This window comes from Poecilia reticulata, linkage group LG2 (assembly GCF_000633615.1).
Source record: "Poecilia reticulata strain Guanapo linkage group LG2, Guppy_female_1.0+MT, whole genome shotgun sequence".
Lineage (NCBI taxonomy): Eukaryota > Metazoa > Chordata > Actinopteri > Cyprinodontiformes > Poeciliidae > Poecilia > Poecilia reticulata.
In genome coordinates this window covers 27,707,349-27,725,097 of record NC_024332.1, presented here as the reverse complement: position 1 = coordinate 27,725,097, position 17,749 = coordinate 27,707,349, and the positions used below count along the sequence as shown (strand labels likewise).

Here is a 17,749-nt window from a genome sequence, read left to right as displayed (position 1 = left end):
GTTTTATTTTTACAATAAGATTGGATGTCTTGTCTCTGTCTTTAAAAGTTACAATTATTTTTGTTTGTTCTTGATCCATGCATGCATGCATGCAAAAAAAAAATTATCCAAATTAGACTCCAATTTTTTTAGCTTGATGTTTGGACACAAAACACACGTCTCTTTACCTTAGAGATGTCTGAATGTCTGCTGAAAATGCTCTCACTTATATAAAACTTTGGGTATTTTTCATCTAAACACTGGAACTGTGTGGTTTTTGTAATATATATACATGTTTTTTTTGTGTGTGTGTGTGTGTGTGTTATCCTAGACTTTAACCAAACAGCTTAGTGGATCTGCTTGGCTTAAAGTTTTAGATATTTGCACAGAAACTGTGCAAATATAATATGAAAGTGTTACATGTATTCTTTTGCATTACTGGCATTCTTGAGCAGCAAGTTGAAAAGGTCACAACAGTTGCTGGTACTTTCACTCCTTCGCACCTTCATTGTTTTGGTTGAATTATATTAGCCTTCTTTGGAAATGAATCACACCCATCTGCAGTGGGATGATCTTACCATAAATCAATACATATCTACCAGGGTTAATGTGAGATTGGCACTGCATGATAGCCTTAGTGGAAAATAGCATGGTTTTACAAGATGAAAACATTTACACAGCAAATTTAAACAGAAATATATTCCTTAAATGTTAGGAAAATAAAAGTTTAGATATCTTCTTACAGCTTGCTGATCATTAGCAAACATTTGGGGAACAGGGAGTACTTCACGACTCAAGTCAGGCCTGCATGTTCTCACATCTTAATAAAGGGACTTTTAACTTAAACATTCATAAGAAACATTTTGAGATTTTGAACGTAATAGATTTTAAAAGCGTATTCATGCCTGTGACATAGAGACGAGACACACCTAATTTGAAAACAGACAAGCCCCAATTATTTTCTTCAGATTTTCTACTTTATTGTAGGAAATAATACCAGCAGGTGGTAAGTTAGAGTTATCACAATCTAACATATCTATTAATAATTTAATGGCCCGAACTGGTTCTCAAAATCACAATCAATGGAAATAATAATAATTATGTAGAAGGATACACAAAATTTGAGCATTTCTTTGACAATTTACCTTCAATTCATGAAAACAATCATATGGTTTAAGTGTATTGGTGTAAAATTAGTTTGAAGATATGAGAGAGAAGGAGGAAAGGACCAAATGGCAACATGTATATGTACAAGAAGAGAGTATAAAGGGCAGTGAAGACAGTGAGGAGAATAGATTTAATGGTCCATAAAGCTTTAGATGCACAAAAAAAATAGCAGAGCATCAGTACAGCTGAGGTTTTGTTTTCTGCCACCTTCCAAAAACAGATAAAAGCCTCAGCTTTTGTTTCACATGAGCTCACAGATGGCCTCATTCAGAAGCAGCATCTACGCGTCCCGGTGACTGCGAGCAGCAGAAGTAGACAAAAAGAAATGAAAGAATGAGGGTTAAACTTGTTGATGTTCGAATTCAGGGATGTTGTGAATTCAGAAGTGTTAAACAGACTGTAAAAAAAATTTTAAAATCCCATCATGGCGTTAAAGAAGCATCGACCATTTCAGAGAGTCTTCTCTTTGTGATGCGCATTTGTTTTGTCTCTCTGCGTACTTGCTACACCCATCTGTCTCCGTGCTCTTCCAAAATTTGAGTGGGGGTTTGTTTTCCTTTCAAGCTAAAAAGATTTTGGCAACAGAACTGCCTCCACAAAACACGATTCGACCCGTGAGGCAGGGAGGGCAGTGGGGACAATAGCAGGGGGCTCAACTTGCAACTGCACGGCCAGGCTGCTGCTATGAGGTCCGTGAGCATGACCCTTCACCCCATCTGCTCTATGGGTACCGCACTTAGGCTTAGCCTGTCCTGTGACCCCAACCTTTTATATTCTTTCTTTTCTGTTACTTGTTTTACTTCACAGTAGATGTTGCTGATGTCTCTGAGAATGCATAATGTCACTAACTTGGATCTGTTGTGATCACAACGGATCACAACAGATCGTGTTGTGTTCAGCTGGTCTCAGACAGAGCATCCACAAGTCATGGGCATGCTAAATTGCTTAGAGCCCTCAAGGTTAGCACCTTTGTCAAATGAATTGGATCTAAAGTTGTTGGGTGGGGGGTTTTGTACATAAAAACAAAGAGTTACTTTTGTCCAAAAAGCCTAAAAATAATGCACACTGTAAACCAAATACATAGCATTTTTACTGAAACTGAAAATTGTGGAAGCATATAAAGTATTTCAGCAATTTGAAAAGTGCAATGTAAAAAATGTAAATGCAACTTTGCCTTTGATCTAATCAAAGAGTGTAATAGGTATTTTCAGCTAAATGTTATTTATTTTACATCCACTGCTCAAGTTTAGGTCTTACTGGGTGTTTTATCAAACTCTGGCTGGTGGTTGATGGTTTAATGGGAGAGGGTCCCCAAGTCCCATTCTGCTGCATTGGACCCATGCAATCTTGGATCAACTTTGGTCTTGAAATCTTTTTCTATCCCTCCTTCCATATAGTAATGAGCTGGTTAATTGGTTACAGGGGGCAAATACACAAACTGGAATAACTGGCCCTTTCTCCAGTGACTTTTCTGTGAAAAAAGGATTTTTGATGAATCAGCAAACCCGCTGGCTGAGCTGCACCACTGGACCCATGTTTAGGAAGATTTAAATAGCTTCTTTCTTGCATGACCAAGAGGAGCAATGCTTATTTTCAAAGGTCAGCTAAAGAGTGCTTTTTCTAAATGTCAAGGCAGTACGATAAAAATATAAACAGCTTAAAGAGGAGAAAAAAGTTGATGTTTTTAAATACTAAAAATTGGAAAATAGCTGGTGGAAAAAAATTTACATTTTTCAAGCTCTGACCCGAAGCTCATCTATTCATAGATGGTTACCACTCACTGGATTTCCTTTGCGAATAATTTTACTGGGATAACCCCCCTTCCTCGGTGCCCGATCGGTGCCCGATCTCAGAAGGCAGACAGTTGACTGAGCAAACTAAGTAGGGGGTTTAAATGAGATTATAGGGTTTACATTTCATCTGGAAGGAAAAGCCACAGGTCAATCTCATTTTTTGTTCTTATATTTCTCAAATTCACACTAGAATGTGGACTTCATTGACGATTTGAAAAGGACAGTAGTGATTTCTATAGGGAAATATCTTCCTTTACTTTTACAATGTAAAAAATTAGAAATGCATTATTATTATCCTACATTACTACTAGTAGTTAGCCTGGTCTTTCAGAACAATAACAAAAGAAAAATCAAATTTTATTTCTGACATGCAAGTAACACAAGCTCTATAAAGGTTTGACGCCATTAGAGCTCCGTAGACAAATCAAATGCAGCATAATTATCCACCTAAACAATATTGCTATAAAGTACAATTCCCAATCAGTCTGTTTTCAAAGCAACATCTCATTGGAATTTTAAGCTACTAATTTTCTAGTTTCCTACATCAACACATAGAAATCCAGTTTTAGATTTAAGGTTTGTTTAGACTTAAAATCCCTTCAATGAAACTACAACCACAGGTTCTGGAGCAGATTGGTTTATGAATAATCATACTGTTCCTTTCCACTGCTTATTTGTGTGATGTTGCTGCTAAGTAAACCTTTTCACTCCATGAACAGCAATAAATTAGCCCAGAGTGAAAACATATTTTTTTGGTATTAAACTGTGCCTTACAGTTTTATTTAAATAAACAAACAAAAAAGCAACTATATTTTAGGTGTAACATGAAAAGCTTGTGTTTTTATATACTCCAACCACTGCAAGCTGCGCTCCAGCTGTTTTGCAGTTTTTTCCGCTGCTGATTAAAAAAAAAGGAAATCCCCAAACTCGTCTTGTACGCAGTTTGTTTTCATCTATACCTTTTCTGTGAAAGCCTACCCGTGCAACCAGCAACACAACTGTAACATCTGTTCCCTGGGATTTAGTTAGTCAATGCTCATCTGTACCGTTTTGTGGTTTTCTTTGTTTAAAAAAAAAGTCACATTTCTGCATAAATTGAAATTGCAAGATGGAGATGTGGACCCTGAGTATTCCTTTAAGAGGGGCCCCTGGGAGTGGACAGTTGGTTGACTCAAACCACAGTAAAGCTAATGACAGGTGGTGGGAAGCACTGCTGGCAGCAGCCACAACATGTTATTTGGGACCGTTCCAGGAGGCTAAGATTAAATCCAAACCTTCGGTTTTAGATTCCCCCTCCCTCCAATCTGATGAAGCTTTGTCATGAAAGCTGAAGGGATTCAGCTTTAAACAGGTGGAGCAGCTGATATGAAGCCTAAGCAAAGCCTGAGTTGACGGTTGTCTTTGTTAGAAGTCTAGGCTGTCTCCCATCTGACCTTATTTCTTTATGAAAATCTTCCAAAATGTTTATGGAGGCATGCTGCTGCTGGAATCTGACTGGTGCCCTGAGTGACTTCCTTCCAAGGCTATCATTAGATGCTGTGTCAGTAGAAAGAAAATCAGTGTCAGGGTCAGCGTCTGGGCTTGCTAGGACATGTTGTAGCTACGTGAGTGTATGTATAAATTAATATTAATCCAATGTTTGAAACTGGAAGGAGAAATGTGCATTTTATTCAACAATGTTATCAAATTTCTCGGTACGAACACAACACGACCCATGAACGTGGAGGCTTAAATGTTATTAGGATAATTCTCTGTGTAGGTGTAGTTACTGAAATCTGGATTTTGCAACATGACTAATGGAGCATGTTGGGGGCAGTGAAGATGCTTTTCAGCAAGCAGGACAACCACAAATGGAAAGAGAGGCCCGCCAAAAAGATGAGAGCAACCACTAGCACATCTGGCTCTTTTTCTGCTGGGCAGGTGCATCAAAAGTAGCCGCTTCAGTGCTCCCATCAACATTAAGTGGATAACACACACATACGCAGTCACTCATACACTGACCCTCCCCCTCACTGCACACAAATACTTGTCCACCTACCCGCTACTTTTGCTTGTAGCTAGATAGGGTGTATTAGAGTGCTGAGTACAAGCCCGGCTGCAGAGCTATGCTAATGATTTGAACAAGATCGGTTAAGCATTCCCTTTAAAAACACTGCTTTGATGTTGCCAAGAAGCTGTGGGGGGAAGTTTCTGTAGAGATGAAAGATAGAGTCTAGCTGTGATGTTTGTGTGCCTCATGTCAAACATGTCATCTCTCACGTTTAACCTTAACCAACTGAAAGTAATAGGGACTGATACCCCCCTCTGTCAGTGCCATGATGTATCCCCATCTGCTAAGCAGAGAAATAAAAACCACAAGAGTGTACTGAGTATGGATGGAAAAAACCATATAGGTGAGATTGATCAAGCGGCAGAAGATGGTTAGGTAAAAGCAAGAGGATCTGAGGTAAAGATAATGTACTTGAGAAGGAAGGAACTTATAGCGTGAGTGGTGATAAAGGACTGCCTCCTAGTCTTGTTATATTCCCTGTCATTTCTGTGAGTGTAGATAAGAGCTCTGAAGCAGGGGATAATTTCAAGGTAAAGTAGAAAGTCAGACCCCAGTCTAGGGGAAATTTCCTCAGATTTAGATTGTAGACTCCCTCCGGTGTGTGTGTATCCCTTGTAATTTCACGCTTCTAAAGGACTTCAATCCCAATATTCTTTGAATGTCTACCTTCTCTCCTCAATCTAATAAACTTTCTATCTTCTACCTTTACACATTTGAAAGTTTACCGTAGACCATGACACAGGGAGTTCATAGAATATTTCAGGATTTTTAAAGTGACACTTTGTTTAAAGATTATGAACAATTAACTTCTTATCCCGCAACTGTCATCTTTACTTAGCATGAGTCCATAGTAGCTGATCTGTTTACTTTGTCCTTTTTGAAGTTTCTTATAAATGCAGCATTGTTTATAAAAAGTAATCATTAATCAAACTTGGCTTGGAGACTGCAACTCTAAGGAGTAGCTTTGTGGAAATAGACGGGACTTTGTGTGAGCAAGCATTTAGGAATTTCCAATTCCTGGCTTAGGGAGACTCAAGGATTTCTCAAACAGGCATAAAGAAATAAACACTGCAAGTATGTTTTTGGTGAAGGGAAATGACATGATGTAATGCTCAAAAAGTCTCCTTTACATAATGCCCTCCTTGTCTTCCCTTTTAAATGTGTATAATTGAAGATTTAGAGCAGGGGTGTCAAACTCCAGTCCTGAAGGGCCGCTGTCCTGCAGTTTTTAGATGTGCCACAGGTACAAAACACCTGAATCAAATGGCTTAATTACCTCCTTCTTGTGTAGGTAAGTTCTCCAGAGCCTTGCTAATGACCTAATTATTCTATTCAGGTGTGGTGCAGCAGAGGCACATCTAAAAGTTGCAGGACACTGGCCCTCAAGGACTGGAGTTTGACACCCCTGATTTAGAGGATGGCTACTTAGGCTGAAACTATCCACTTTAGCTAGTTTTGAATTTTGGTAAAATAATTTTACTAAGATAGTCCTCAAGGGCTACCTTCAAAACCAACTCAGAGCAAGTTTCTTAGTTTGTTGTCTCATTTACATGCAGCATAATGTACAACACAAATCACACCAGATAATCACTCTAGCACCTTTAGACCATGCTGCCTACACAGAATAGATTTCCATTGCAACTCCAGCCAATTACTTTGCAAACCTGAAGAAAAGACAGGACAACTAAAAAAAAATTAGCTCTCTTATCCAAGTTTCATAGCCTCTGGTCACTCACCTTTCAGTCCAGATTTTTGTGACGTACCGAGTCTGCAGGACTAAAATTGCCATCAGCAGGTGGCGCCAAACACAGACTAAACCTAGTAGACCACGAGCAGAAAGGCAAAGTAAACATCGTTTTGAGGACAAAACTGTTGCTCTTCTTGTTTTAACAATTTCGCAACCAAGGAGTTACGAGAGTGTGTGGTAAGAAATGACCAAAATCTATTTTCCTGTACTTTTCCTAAAAGCGACCGACGAAAAAACGTAATGCGCATGAGTATTGGTAGTATTTCGACGTTTAATGGCTACAGGGATTACGTCGCACGCAAGGTGCCGTGGTTGAAGATTGTAGCAAATAAAATCAGGAGTTCGGGATGCTGGCAACATTTGAATTATTAAAAGAAAACCTAAGAAACAAAGCAATTGTGACACTATACACCATATGGCATAGTACACGATGAAAATGAAAACACGTTCGTCGTTCCGTTTGTATCCCGACGGAAGTGACTGAATTAAGGTGAGCTAATTGGAAACAGCTGTGAAGTGACGTGCAATAGATTATACAACAGATGGCAATAATGAATAATAATGTTTCAATTTGTTTAAAAAAAAAAAACTAGAAATACGCGAAACGCCAAGAAACCGAGCGTTATCATTTCCGGTTTGTTTATTTATTTAATTATTTGTTTATTTAATGTTCAGGAAAAAATAAAGGTAGACATAAAGATTATGCTAGCCCAATGTGTATTTTTTAACCTCATGCTTCATGCATTGTATTTTCATCCAATTAGAAATAAAAAATGTTGAAGTCTGTAAAATGGCCCAGCTCCTACCTGGCATTCATCATCAGCATAATGCTTCCATGCTTACAACGACAATTTATAGTATGTATAATATTTAGTATGATATCTACAACAATTAAAACTTATGATAGTGACCCCAAATGGTGAAAAGATGCTTATTTTGTATTTTGCCATGATAGGTTCACAAAATGATTTTTTATGAATGTTCTGCCTTTCTAAGTGAGCGACTTGCACCTTTTACAGAGGTCACTACCGTATATTTTTAAAAAGCAAAGATTCTGCCTTGAAAATAGACATTCTTATATTCCTTTTCAAAAATGAAATGTTAGTTAGTTATTGTAATTAAAGTAGAAGTTGTTTCCAATTTGTAGTACAATCTGGGCTTTGCACAAGCTAATTGTCAATCAGCTAATTTTTGTGTATAGCAGGTAGAATTAATTTCTCATAGGTACAACATGTGTTTGTCCTCAGGTTAGCCAAACACTGTTCTGTCAAACAAAAGTATCAGCAATAAATTCATAGTGTGTGGTATTCTTATTGTATTTTGACTTATCGTGAAAAGTAGCAGAACTCCCACAAACAAAATCAGAGAAATGTGGTGATTACATTTTATTTGGTTAGATTTTAGTATACTAGAAATTAAGTCAATACAACAGCTAAAAGACTCAAATTAGGTAAATTCCAGTCAAATATTAAAGTGGATGTAATCCATTTTAATAATAAAAAAAAACTATTTTAGTAATTTAATTAGGCTAGATTGTTTAATTGAATTACTCAAATAAATTTAGTGGCAACATTTGAGTTTGGAAATTAATTTGGCTGCACTAATTACAAGTATCTGTAGAACTGAAGTCAAGGTCAGTGAGATTGATTTGGTGTGCTATACATTAAACGCTCATCTGCTTTCTTTACCTCCAACAAGATATGTTGTTACTCCTGTTACTTTTCTTGAGCCTTCTAGACGACACAACGTTAGGTTGACTTAAAACACAACAAATTACTTCACAAATTGTACATGAATTGCACGAAGACGTCTCAGGCCCCTCTTTAAAATGTTTTACTTAAATAGCACATACAAATAGACAGAGATTGCAGTTTTTATTTATTAGATTGTGATCTTGGCCAGGTTTTCCGAATCACCTCTCCAAGGTCAATATCAGCATTAATGGCAAAGAAGCATCATGGTAATGATGGTGCTGTCATTAATTATTCATCATCTGACTTAACATTGGATTTGGGGTTGCGTGTGAAGGCAGCAAACTAATACAACTGTCTGCCACTTTTAGTCTTGCAGTTTATGCATTCTTTTTTGTGGCGAGCAGAGAAATCTATTCGATGGATCAGTCAACAGCTTTTTCGTTTTTTGTTTTTTTTTGTTTGGCATGACAAAAAAAACTTCCTGCGTTGCGCACAAATTCGCCAAGACACAGAGGCTACCGTAGGTGAATCCAGGATACTCCCTCTTCTATGAACCTCCTACATTTCTTTTTCTTTTGCTGTGAGATAGTGAAGAGGGAGGTACTTATGAGGCTGAGGGTGTTAACTGCACCCTTCAGATGGAGTAAGTAGGCTGGGCTCACCAGGGTCTGGAGTGAGAATGGGGGGGCGGGTAGGGACGTAGAGAGAAAGAAAGGCAGATGTACAAGAATGTATACGGTTGCAAGCGGTGGAGTTTCCATGACCACGGGAAGGGGAATGAATGAATGACAACAGAGTGGCAGGAACGTGAGAGAGTGTGAAATTGATTTGTGTAGCACGGGGAGACGATCCTGGCTGGGTTTTCACCACGCAGACACATTTCCCTCCTCTCTGTGCACGGGTGTCTCCTGTGGAAGGGGCTCTCTCTGGTAAGGCATTGCTTTTTTTCTCTTCTCTCATACTTCTCACACTCTTGGTTCATTATCAGAATAATATTGTAGGTGTAAGTGCAATTTTTTTCTCTTTTCTTTCTTAACCTTGTGGGAAACAAACATGGATGTATGTGAATGTTTCATTTGCTGCTGCCGATGTGTGTCATTAGGAATGAAGAGAGAGACAGATGTGCCATGCAGTTGTCAGAGTGTCTAAATTTATCACAAGATGCTTATTGGAGAAGAATGTGTGTGTTTCTGGCTGGGAATGAACAGCTGATTGTAGCCAAAAGATTCCTGTGTTCAATCTGTGTTGTTAGTGAATTGTCAAAAGTACAACTAGATTTTAAAGCTCTTATTTGGCTTGATGTTGTGAGTGATTGTCTGAGAGAGTAAGAGACAGATGACTTGTTTGTTGTAATGGTCTTAGTTGTTGGTTTTCTTTGTATTGTTTTTCTGCTTTGCTGTGCTGAAGAGTCCTACTATTCACTTTTGAGCCAACGTTTTATCCAGTTTTTCAATTCGAATTGTTTAGACCTGCTGTTCCACTTTGAGTAAATGTGTTTATTACAAACTTTGTCTAATGGTACTTTAAATAAGATATTACCGCATAATGTTTTTATTATTACATTAATTAAGTTGAAATCATATTTAAAGGGCTTGTATATGCATTTTTGCATTGTGGTCTTTACTAATTGTGGTCAGATTTCAAGTTAAAAAATCTAAAAAATTTTATCTTTATATTAGATGTAGAGAAATATTACAAGAAAATAATAATAATAAAAAAAACAAGAATAAAGTAGCAAAGCATGCAGCCAAAATTTGTCAAAGAATGAAGATTTCATAATCTGGGGCATCACTGTCATAAAACTATGGCCACAAATTAAAGTGTTTTTATTTTGTTGCCAGTGTTAAATGTTTGATTTAAACACCCTGTTAAATTGTGCTTACTTTAAGAGCATAACTATATTGAAAATTAAGATTTTAGTCCAAACAGCATCTGACAAAGTTTCTCATTGCATACAGTGAAGAACATCTGTCTTGTTATTTTGGCCATACTTACTGATGTGATAATTTGAAAGGACACATACTTCAAAGTCTAAAGTTTGTCTGTAGGCGGCTACAGACGAATGTTTCTACCACACTTCATGCTGAGACTCGGCTGTGGCTTAATCGATCTCCCACGTTCTACATGCAGAAATTTACCTACAGGTATTGCCAATTTCCATAGTTTCCAAAGTTTTAATGGTGAACACATGTAAAGCACAAGCTTTCAAATTCATTCTCCTCTTTACAGGTTTTAATGCAATAGGGAATGACTCCAAAAATGTATTGTCATTCAATAAATTGAATGATCTCCTAAAAGCATGTTGTGCTTTTAGGAGATATGTAGCTACATAAGCCTTTTGAAAAATAACGGAAAATTCAACTATTATTTGAGTCTTATGCATTTTAATGTCTAAATATTTATGCATTTACTTATTTAAATCTAATGTTTTAAATATTTTATACTTATGGTGATATGCTTTGATATGGATGCTGGTATGGCATTCCAACTCAGGTGTAGCTCACTTTGCATGGAAATGGATGTGGAAAATCCCCTGAATTGACCCTTGCATGACAAAGAGGTAACGTGAAACGATGAAGATTAGAAATCACAGCAAAGTCGATCAAAATCCATCCAGAATGGCCGCAGAGTAAAGGCATGTAAGAGATTAGATGAGCGGTCAAAGGATTAACATTTAGGTGATTTATAAAGCATTATCTTTTAATAGGACCAGCAACTGGGTCTGGATTCAGAATTTATTTTTTTAATTCTGATTTACAGCTAAATCTGCACAAGGCAACAATTTTATCGAAACATGACTGTTTTATTCAGCAAGAGTATAGAGCGGTGAGTACTAACTGAGTTCAGAATCATAAAGCAATAAGGGTTTAAACTCAGCAGGGGAAATATTATTTTCAGAGTAATCGCCATGTCCAGCATTGGCTCTGTCGGAGGGCTCGGAGCATCCATTATGAATGAGGGAAGATGAATATACATGAGGCTGCTTCCTACAATTTAATTTGAAACTGAGTAAAAAGAAATGACACTGCCAGGTGTAGGAGACTTAGATGCAAGGTGCATTTATGCATACAGTCATGCTCTAAGAAACTTCTTGCCCATGGTATGTTTTAAAGAGAGACCAGTGAAGTTAAAAGGTTTGAGGGCAGACCATTTAAGGCGATGCTGGCATGTTTCTGTTTAAGAGCTCATTTGAGTGCATGGATGCCAGCTTTTAGGCAGAATCGCTGGGGGCACAAGTGGGTCAGTAGTGTAGAGGAATGGAAGAGACTTGGACTTTTATTTTGTCTGAGCACAAAACTTCCCCACGGTAGCAAGCAATCCATCAAAGTTTTGTGTTTTCTTCCCCTTTAATGTGGTAAGTAATAATGTGATGCTAGATCTAGGCCAATGCACTTTAGAGCTTCTGAGCAAGTTTGGTTACATAGTAAATTTTGATATACGTCTCAATCTTTTGCCATTTTGGCCTCTTTCTCTTTTTGATTACTTTTTAAAGTTTTTGAGAAACTGTAATTCAGGTTTTAAATACCTGCATAGGCACCAGCTGCCCTGTGACACAGGAAGTGTAAACAAGTAGACTAATAGATAGAGTATCCACAGAATACACTTGCAACATAAATTATATTGGTACAAGTCTGTTTTTAACTGGGGTTCTGTGGAGAAGATGTGAACAGATATTATCCTAAATGCAAAAGATAGATTTAATTAGCAACATTTGTTTGGATTAAAAAATGAACATTGCAAATTTTGCCTAATTCATATTGAAAAGTCTATGTCACACTTCTGTGATGTAAAATAGTAGGTTTATCACAGACCAACACAGAACCAAAGAAATAACATCAGGAGCAATATAGTTTTATCTGAAATCCAGAACAGTGGTTTTGGAAATGGATTGTCTCCAGTCTAGGTCAATAATTAGCATTTTGAAGACATCTCAACATTTTCTTTCTGTTGCTCTCAGCAGATAAATAGGAGCATGATGCGAGCTGTGTAATGTTTTTCTGTCAAACTCACTCCAGCTTGTCTTATTACACACATCATTTTTCAAGTTTTGTTTTTCCTCTGCCTCCATTCCTCTGGAAATTACTTCTGTGAAGCCAGAACCAATGGTTGAGGGCAATGATGACAAATGTCTGTGAGAGATGGAACAGCACAGAATGTCACTGTTTGTGCACATTTGCTCAAAAGAACAACAGAACAGGCATCTTACTGATGATTGGTGCTTGACTTTTGGAGGAGCTCTGTGTAAAGCTTGTGAGCATAAGCTGAGTGGTAATGTGGGCTAGTGTTTGGAGCCAACTGTGCACAAGTCTGTCGGCTGACTGTGACTCACTGGAACAGTGTTTGTGCGTCTGCCAGTGGTCATTGGTTTCATCCTCAGTCGTCAGGGAACACAATCATTGAGTAGGAGGATGCTGTCCCTGTACTGGGAACTGCTTGACTCAAAGCTGTTACGGTGGTTTGTGCTATTCTTCTTCTTCTCTTTTTTTTGTCATGGGTATTGATTGTCTCCTGCTGAGGCTTGCATGTGTCTTTTGTGCTCAAGTGTTGTCTTTTGTGCCTGCGTTTTGAAGCCGGGAGCGAGAAGTAAAAGACAGACAAATGCCAAACAAGAGCTGAACTCTCTTCCAGCATGAAGTGGTTGATGGAAGAAAAAGCAATTTAAAAAAAGAATGGATCCATAAGGAAGAAGGTTAGATGCATTGTGGATAAAAGAAGAAAAAGAAAAGAGAGAAATTAACTCATAAGTTATTGTTACAGCTCCCCTCAGTCTCTTTCGGATGTTTCAATTATTAATTTTCTTCATTTGTCTTTCTAATTTCTCCTGACTCTGACGTCTTTTTCTGCTCTTTTTGTAATGCCACTGTGATTTCTTATTTCTCCTGACCAGCAAAGATAAATGGGCTCAATCTCCATCCCGATCTTCAAGCAATTACCAGCACAGATGTTACCGCTTTGTCATTTCCTCATGTCTTTTGTTGACAGCTGAGTCCTCAACTGTAAAAAAACAGAGGAGTTCAGATTTTAGTGGTATTGATATATATATATATATATATATATATATATATATATATACGTAAATATCTTAACTTATTTCATTTATTACATTTCTTAGTTATTCATTATTAATATTAGGTTCCTTATTGCCTTGTTTAATTTGGGTTAACATTCCAAGACAAGGTTAAGACATTAGTATTTATTTAACCAATTTCAAATATTTAAATTTAGATATTAACATTTTGTTACTCTTTGCATTCCAACAACAACAAAAATAATAATAGATTTGTTAAATTACTTACATTTCAACTTCTTTCCAGTTGTTTAAATAATGCAGTCAAGTTCAGTTTATTATTCAAATAGGTGAAAAGTTTACTATCTAGCAAACCTAGCTGCCATCATTTGTCAACATTAGTTCATCCTCCTGAATGTACACTTTCGGTAAACTGAAATTCTTTGAAAAAGATAGGATCAAGTGTATAGAAAGGAAGCCTATTATTACTTGTAGCAATATTTTAGCTGATGATCCCTTCCAGGAAGGTTCAACAGCATCACAGAACACCAGGCCAAATGTAACTCCTTTAGAAAAAAACCCTGAAAGATAACATTAGTTTAACCAAAAACTAACGGTGAAAATGGTCAGTTTGTCCTCCAGCAACCTAAGCATATTTCAGCTTATTTCAACACAGACATCTCAACATGACCTGAGCCAAAGTTTTAATTTTGGTTGTAAGTTGACAGTGTTTCTGCCTCACAGACTGGAAGCTGATTCCACATGAGTTTAAAATGGGAGTTAAATGAGATGTACTTGTCAAAGATGGCACAAAACATAGCTGATCTTATTCACACGAGTCCAAGATGTCTCACTTCAGCTGTAACCCAAACAAAATCCATATTACCATTCACACTTGAGTCAGTCAACGCTTAGATCAGGTGCCGTCACTGCAAGTGTGCAGGGTGAGCAAAGGCTTTCAATAGTGTTGCATCAGATTACGTAATGTTATTATTAGGTCATATCTGGGAGACTTGAATCCCAGTTGTGATAATTCTGTAGCCGAGGTGCATGTGTGCAAATATTGTACATGGTACGGTGTCAAATACACAGTGTGGCAATGTTAAAGTATTATTTATCTGACATTTATTATTATGATCCCATTGCTGACATTTTTTAAATATTCAGCAACACCTCTTCATTCTTGTTTATCTCTTTGTTTGTCTGTGTGCTTTTTGCAGCTGATAGTTCATCCAGACATGTAGCTACAGCACACAAACTGAAGTTATAGTACTTTACCTAGAGATGAAATGCTTCATGTATTTATTCATTTGTTGAAATTGGGGTCATGTGCAGTAGTGACTTATGGTAGACTGAAATAAAGTTTTTTTTTCTCTGTTTGAATAAAAAATATTTCTGAAAAGTGATTCTCAGAAGAACCAATAATTTGTCACCTAAACCTAGCAATTCATCAAATACTTGTTTTTCATGACATGTCAAAATGTGTCATTTTTAACTCGTCATGAAAGTTCTCAATATTACAACCAAGTTCACAAACATGCTTTGATTTTGAACCGTCATAACTTCTGCTGGCACGTCGACTGGTTTAACCTTCGGTTCATCTTCTTTCATCTAAAACTGGACTGCGACTTGTAAAAAATGCATCTTTTAATGAAATGGAAATGGAAATTGCATTTCCAATTTCTATACAGATAAATCACTTTCACTTTTCCCTGTGGAGATGACTTTATATTTCTATACATTTATATCAAGGAGGGTTTTGTTTATCAACCCAAAATACATTTACCAAGTAAAAGACAAGTATCTTCAATTAAGCTTTTAACTACGACATTTTGTGGGAATAGAAAAAAATCTAACATTGTGACTGTTCAGTGCTGCAACAGAACAAGTACATTTGGATAAAGAAGTTGTCCTTTGAATTTATATTTTTTGAAAAGTGTCATCAGCGATTGTTACCTTTTTATTTTAAAAAGCAGCCGTGCATGATGGAGTCCTACTGTGTATTCTCTTAATTTTCTTCACTCTGTGCATGCCCTCTATCTACCTCACTGCTCAGGTGCTTGACCTAGTTGTAACTGCAGAGAGGTGGGAGTTGTTGGAACGTGACATCAACCCATTATCTTGCTGTTGTTGCATTCACAGAGCACCTGCCTAGCAGCAGGATGTCTCACACTAAGACCTTGTTTTACCTTTTGTGTCTGTGTTCAAGCATGTCACCGTCTCGTATTGTGGTATCTAAATGGCACATTTTTGCTGAGGCTAAAACTATAAAGATTTCACAAGCAACTGCTGGATTTGGATGGAAAAGGGGAAGGTTGACATTTCACTGTCAGAGCTTGTGCTGCGAGGTCTGGATGCCATGAGGGAAGCCTTAATGCGGCAGACGTTTTGTTACCCTTGCTTAAAAATACTGCAAGGGCATTAGAGGTGTAAATGAGTGTGCCGTTTGCATAACTCTGGCTGTGTGACTGATTAAGTCATCACTGTAGTAAAACCTAACCACATATAAACACTGCATACTAAAATCTGGCAGCTGGTTTTTGCAAGTAGATGTTGCATTTGTAGAGCAAATGCAATGGATAGTACCTCTGACCTGATTTCCTGTGACAGGAATTACTCGAGCATCCAGACTTTTTACACACATCCAGCAGCTCCTCAGTTTATATCGCATTCCCTTTAAATCTCGCTCTACTGCTCTCCTCCTTTCCCCGTCATTATAGTGAACCTCACCAGTTCTCCTTGGAAGTTTATTCCATCTTCTCTTGCTCATGTTTTGACAACACTGGTGAAACAGTGGCTTTAGAATATCTCACAGAAGACTGAATGTGTTATATCACCTCTAGACAGGCGAGCACCAAATGTGTGTCATAATCCGTCTTCAGCCATGTGACCGCGGGCTAGGTTAAATTGTTTTACACTCATCCATCTCTTTCTCTTTCTCAATCAATCAGTAAGTTAGACTTTATTTATAGAGGTATTTCCATTAGCATCAAGGCCAACACAATGTGATTTCCTTAAAAATAAGATGCAACTAAGCTACAGCAAAAAGCCAACAAAAGAAGAGGAAAAACAATGTTAGATATGGGACAAAATAAATGCACCTAAATCTGTATTTAGGTGACCTTGTTTTGAAGGACAGAGAAAATGCAATTCATTCAAACCGAGTTTGTGTTTTGTTTTGTTCCTCATAGTTCGATTGTCATGTTCACATCTTCCCAAACACACCACACCAAGCAGAGAAACAAATCAGATTTAGTTTTAAACACACCAAACACCTTATATGTTTGGTCTGGATGCTAAGGAAAACATCCTTAGCATCCAGAGCGCTCCTCCATGGAATTGACCCTCGCTTTTTACTGTGCTGAAGGCTGTCGCTGGGACTAGTGCTGGTTAGTTTCCTCTTTTGCAGTTTTGGTCATTTCATGCCCAGTTTTTTTTCAGTTACATTGAGTAACTTCCTTACTCCATTTATTGTTCTGCATTAACCACACTTGAGTCGATTCTTGATACCCTAATTTGAGCAAACCTTTAAAATCAAGATACCATGATGGATGAGAGTTCAGCCTTTAAAAAGGGCTGACCTTCTCATGATATGGGAGATGTTCCAAAGTAGGAGCACAATCGCAAAGGAAAATATGCCAGAATAAAGATAATTAACTTTTTCTTTTATTTTTTACAATGTCATACATTTTGATTGATTTTTCAAACGATAAATTCAAAATAATTCATAAATTCACAGCTCAATTTAAATCAAATTAGATCTTTTAGTTTTGTGGTAATGAAGCAAGGAGGCTTCAAGGTTACGTCTCTTCAGATTAACAACAGTAAATGTCAACTGGACTAACAAAAGACGAATAATATAAACCAATAAAACTATGGGACTCACCTTATTTTAAACAATTAACTTAAATATTAACAAAATAAAACTTCACTGTTACAAAACAATCATAAAATTAACACAGAAATTGTTTTAATTTTCTCCTCGAAGCAGGATGGCCCAGCTTCCTCCATGCAACAGGTCTGCGTGGAAGCCACTTTTGCTCTAAAAGATTTTAGCACAAAAAATTTTTTTTTACGACAAAGACAAAGGGGCAGCCATTAAATACTGACTGGAAAGAGGTGAATATCTGTATCATTATTTTATACAACCTAACCAACATTATATAACATTCATATACCTACCATTGGAATAAAAAGCAGCTGCAGACTGAAGACTCTCACGTTGTGCTTCAGCTGCTCCCACCTTTCCAAGAGCACGATTGAGTTCTTGGTTCAAGAACTCAGCTCTTTATTGGGCAGCTTTAAGTTGAC

General features: G+C 37.3%; 1 protein-coding gene across 3 annotated transcripts in view; it reads left to right on the top strand.

Moving 5' to 3' along the window:
* The window catches only part of myo16 (myosin XVI), a 111,194-nt gene that overhangs the window by 305 nt on the left and 93,140 nt on the right, over nt 1–17,749 (top strand). Inside the window, exon 1 of one of the 3 annotated variants that reach the window (XM_008401529.2) lies at nt 6,852–6,913. The exons of 1 other annotated variant lie outside the window; for it this stretch is intronic. The gene's annotated coding sequence lies outside the window, so the exon portion shown is untranslated. Of the gene's footprint in view, nt 1–6,851; nt 6,914–9,145; nt 9,360–17,749 lie in introns of those variants that run through there. One more of the 3 variants, XM_008401512.2, reaches the window with a different exon arrangement.